Source organism: Ixodes scapularis, unplaced genomic scaffold (assembly GCF_016920785.2).
Source record: "Ixodes scapularis isolate PalLabHiFi unplaced genomic scaffold, ASM1692078v2 PGA_scaffold0__279_contigs__length_252992795, whole genome shotgun sequence".
NCBI lineage: Eukaryota > Metazoa > Arthropoda > Arachnida > Ixodida > Ixodidae > Ixodes > Ixodes scapularis.
In genome coordinates this window covers 70731281-70736944 of record NW_024609835.1, presented here as the reverse complement: position 1 = coordinate 70736944, position 5664 = coordinate 70731281, and positions in this window count along the sequence as shown.

Below are 5664 nucleotides of genomic sequence, written 5' to 3'. Positions count from 1 at the left end.
TCTGCTGTCGGAGCGTATGTCTGCAATTTAGTGGTTTCCGAGTTTGACGATCTCCCAAAACACAGGTGTACCACCGCAACAACCTCTTAACACGATTTAGGTAGCCACAGGGTGTAAAAAGGATGTACGAAGGGTGTAGGCATTTCCGTACACCCTTGAATATTTAATTATCATGTAAAAATGGTGTAGGAAGCGTGTGAGCTCGGAAAAACACCCTTTTAACACGAACATGGATGTTGAAATTTTTAGTTTATGGTCTGCCATCGGCGCCCTCTGCGGAGCGACTGAAACACTGCAGCACGATTTTGTCGAATCCGCAAATGATGATCGTTTTTTTTTTTGGGGGGGGGGGGGGGCGGGGGGGGGGGGGGACGAAATGAGGTGAGTGCTCCAGGTGACTCAGGAATGTTTTTCGTACATGCTGGCTGTAGTTTGAACGGGGTCTTCAAGCAGTTGATTGCCGCAAAATGATGCCCGTTAACGGAGACAGAGAACTGTGTTCTCTTTTTTTTATATTGAACACACATAAACGCCGCACAGATAACCGTTGGTCTTGGGGTAAGTACATTTTTATTCCTTGAGTAGTATGTTTCCTCGCAGCGTGGACGTTGGTAGAACCGTAGACGCAGAGCGAAATAGAGCAGACCTGCTGGACAACTACGCGATTACACTAAAGACGAAAACGATAATCCGCTCGTCGACCGACAAATCGAAGATAATGCTCACTTAGGCAACCATACGCCCAAACTCTGGAAATATATGCAAAACGTCTTTCGGACAAAATACTTCCGCGAAGTAGAGAGCAGCGTGGATGTCGACTGACTCAACTGACTCTAGGGAGCCATTGCATCGAACCCAAAGAAACAACGCGCTTCGAGTGTATGAATGCAAGTACAGAGTCGAAGAACGGATTTAGAAATCCATCTACAGTCATTTAATGGGCACTGATAGCTTATTTTAAGTGTTTTACAGCACTTCTTCATTTCAGACTGCATTTTCCACGGCCAAGACGAGAACCTGAAAGCTTCACGCCTGCTAAGCTTTTGGGGTTGCAACAATCAGGTATACGCAACAGTTCCTACGGCTTTGCGTCTGCTCTTTTACGGTGGCTGGCAGCAATGTTAATCCTAGAAAAACAAAAACTCTAGAATCAATACGTTCAAAGTAATGCATGAACAGCCCCACAAGCAAGCAGGCTGGCGGAAAGGCCTTCCCAGTGTTGCAAATAGTTTGAGCTAGATGCACGAAGTGTCACACCAAACTTGATTGTTCTGAGGCTATACAAATTGTTGTTTTAATCGGTCTAGAACCGGAGGAAAAAACAAACACACTTACATTACGCTTTTTAAGCTTTGGGGCCAAGTTGGTTACCATGACTGCCACTCGAATAGACACTAAATAAGTAATGTGTGAGCTAATTAATAAAAAAACTTTTTAAAACTGAATTGTTTTAGCCGTGCCGTGAAATCTTAATTAAAACATTTATGGTGAGCGCTACGGCGCAAGAGATGTAACTTATAAGCTTCAAAGCAAAACTAAAAGCTTTGCAACCGAAGTTGACGGCGACAGCCGTTAACTTCGCTTGCAAAGACGGCGAAGGGCAAAGCATTAAATCGACGTCACAGGCTCACTTTACACGCGTGGTTCTGGTTAAAAGCCGCGTGCAAGGATTACCTATCTCGCACCGTAGCACTCACTATGACGTTTTATTCAAAATCGGATGGCACTGCGACGCTATACTAAGGCTGATCGTCACTTGTCCAAGTAATCCAAGTAACTAAAACAGAAATACCATGAAAATTACATGTTTTCGTGAATTATCAAGCCTAATACCCCAAGTCGCCTTTTTTTTTTTCCTTCTATACTCCGCAACAACTTTTCTTGGCAATGCTGTGGAAGGTAGAGGCCCGCGTCCCCTCTCCCATTTTGACTGTGTACCTTCCACTGCATTGCCAAGAAAAGTTGACGCGGAGTATAGCAACCACCATGAACAACTTGATTCCAGGGCCAAAAGAACCCCAAGCCGAAGTTTTCTCTGATTTGATTTTACACCGAATAAAAAAACGCCCGTGTATTTCGAAGACATCTTTACAAAGATTAGACGATGTGAACTCGAACCACTAGCTCATGTGGCATCGCTGTGATCATGAGGGGGAGGGGGGGGGGGGAGGGGAGCGCAACAGGCCGACGCAAACGAGGCCACTCAGTCGTTCAAGGACTGATATATTTTCTTTTGGCTATGATTGCACAGGCAGACGCCTACCTTCTAATTGGTAATATCTGCCTCATTATAGACCGACTCAACCTTCTGACGTCATGCCACTGTGGTGCACCGCTGACGGCACTGCGCATGCGCAGACAGTGTATACCATTCGAACCTCTGCTGACCAATCCAAGATATCGTCGTCTAACTGACTGAAGATTTCAATGCACGTGTGCTTAACAAGAGTCGTGACAATATTTATTTACTTCGGCGATACAACTCGAATTGACATAAAAAGTCTATACCCTGAAGTACTTTCCCGTATGACCTCGATGTTGCTTTACGTTCGTTCTAAACGTCTTTCTTTTTGTTCTCCTCTTTTTTTTTTACTTTTCGTAGGACTCGTCGATTTGATGATTGATAATGCTTCATAGGTCGATTTGACGGGTTAGACAGAGGAAGCAATACGACATGGAAAAGGGGAGGGCAGAAGTAAAAGCAGAAATGTTGGGTAGTTTTTGCGCTGTGGACATTCCGTTTTATATCTTATATGACTTGCAGCTGCACAGAAACATTTTGCAAATTCGGAGAAATTGCGGTGTGTGTAACGTATTCTAGAAACATTTGGTTCGCAGAAAGGCAATTACATTGTTTGCGGTACTTTAATCGATTATGTCAATTATATTTGGTAGGTTAGACAGAGCGAAATAAACCACAAAGAAACCTAAAGCAAGACAAAACGGAAACCATTGTTTTTGGAGTTGGAGATTCCGTCTCGTACACTTTGAGTGACAGCTGCACTGAACCAATTTTAAAATATAAAATGCAGAGTAATTAGGGGATTTGTAGAATTGTAAGTTCGTCTCGGCAAGTATAACTTGTTTTACAATTTAGCATTGCAGCAACAACAAAAAAAAATCTTGAGTCTCTCGTTTCACCTAGTTTTTTACGCTGTAAAACACTCGTTTTCTGTTTGTTGAGGTGTTGGCCCATTTATGCTCCGAAACAATGAGCAAAACAAAACTTGTGCAACGCGCAATTTAAAAAAGAAAGTTCAATTGCATATAATATTTGTTTGGTCTTTTACTGATCACGCACATATGTCTTGTAAGACGAGATGTTCACAGCGCTTTGACACCATGATGGCGCCAATTCAACAATGCTAACGCTATTTATGGCGAACTGTATATAGCTGTAAACAATAAATTATTTGCTGCTTAGCCATTTCAGAGTAACCTACACCTTGACTGAGAGTTTTTTTTGCGAAAATTTCACGTAGTTCTTACAAACGGTGATTTAAAGTTCCGATTCCATTCCCAGTCTTCGCAGGGAAATGACTTGCTTCTGCTTTGGCTGATTCGATTATCTTGTTGCTTGAAATAATAGCAAAACAAAAAAAGCTGAATAAAGACAATAGAAGCGAGAAGATAATATTTCTCGACATGGCGTCCATTGACTCCGCTGTAAAAGGGCAGTGACTACGGCACACGGGTAGAAGTAGAACTCGATCGCCGATTTTATATTCTAGTTTATTGATACGCTAAAAGAAGAGTAAAAAATTTACACAGTCAGGAAATGAAACGAAGCAACCAAATTCTTCAGCACTGAACTGGGTTTTTGTCAAGCCGCATGTGCCTTTATTACAATACTAGAGTAATTCTAGATAATAACTCCCAAGTTTACCTGCACAACTATCTTTATTATTTGCTGTTCCTCTACTTGTAGCCAGTGTCATTTCCTTTGGAGCGATAGCTTCTGGCTTCAAAAGTAGGGACTTTAGTTTTCGGAGGGCGATTGCCAAAATGAAAATCCTGCTGTTTTCCAATGCCCTATTGTTTTAAAGTAAAAAAAAAAGTTCCCTGTGCCAATTTCGGGATTTTTATTTCTTAAAACACTATGTGTTTTATTGAATTGCATAGGTATTTGCTCCAGTTTGAATTGTTTTCGATAAAGGAAATGTTTTCTCATCCTCAACGCAAAAAAAAAAATGAATTGGGGGGTCATTAAGAAATGGCGAAATTAAGACATTAGGCGAAACAGGGGCCTATAGTGTATATACGTTTGAAGGTTTCTATTTTCTAGCGCGGAGATACACTCAAGTGATAAGCTTCAAGTATGCGCCTGGAAACACTGCGAGCCTTTTAAACGAGGCCATTTGTAATTGGGCTCGTTTATTTAAATATCTTGTTGTCCGAGCTGAACTGCTTTGTCACTTCTAATTGTTTTATTTATAAAAAAAATATTAGAACAGCTCCCCTTTCTTCATCTTAAAACAGCGCCAATGTTATACGTCAAGGGGAAATAAGTGGAAAGAACAAACGTCGGCCACCGCTTGTACCGTCCACGACTTTCCTCCGTTCGTGTAACGTTCGCGCTGTTTAAAGATGAACCCATTGCAACTAGCCGTCCAGTTATCCTGTCCCCCCTTTCTATGTTGGTTTTTAATTAAACCAGATTTTTAAGACGTGGCCGTTTATGTTTTGTGTATTTCGATATTCCAGATTTTTTCTATGCTTTCTTTGCAGCCTTATGTGCCGTTTACCCTACTGCAAGGCCGACCGAGCGATGCATTGATGATAGCATTAAATTAATATATAAACCTTATCGTTCAAGATGAACTCCTTTGTCACTGGCAAATGATGCAACATTTAGAAGGTATACTTCGCTTAATTCTTTATGCGCGACAACGTATGGAATTTTTTTTGAATCTGAACACCTCAATTAGTTATCTTTTTTGGTGAAAATTTAGACTCGAGCTCTGACAGTGCGGTCGTATGATGATGTGGCTGAGGTGCGGCATACAAAACTTGCAACTGTACTATAACTGAATTGAACACGATGGATCCTTATATGCTCTCTGTGCAAAAATCGAAGACCATTTCCTTCTATATCTTTAAGCATTGTCAACGTTAGTGTCTGATGAAGCAACCTTTGTCGGGGGTGGTCGTTTTAAGCACTTTTATCAGGAGTAATTAAATTAGTCACTGCTTACAATGTGACACACACCACATCAGCCTTTAAAGTCAAATTGTAGAGTCTTTGAGTTTTACTTAGTTATCACGATAGAAACCATTAGAAAAGTACAGAAATTAAACCGCGACCCAATCGTTCATATCCTTTACCATTCGCCTCTATGAGAAAGTGCCAGCAACTCCCGGAAGCAACACTTCGGTTTAATTTCACATATCTGCACTTCGGCAGCGACACTAAAGAAAGTTTATATTGTTTCTTTTCCTCTCACAAATATATGAGTCACTTCCAGCGATATTTGCTTCATCTTCTTTACTTTTGGGTGTATTACTCATCACTAAAATCATGTTTTTCTAAAGAATATTACTTGGCTCATTCTAGGGCCGCCCTTTCTGCGAGCCATGGATATACTGTGGTGAATCATACTGAACGGCGGTCAAATGTGAATTGCTTCTTTTCTATAAAATGATTTTGATACTAATGATACCACG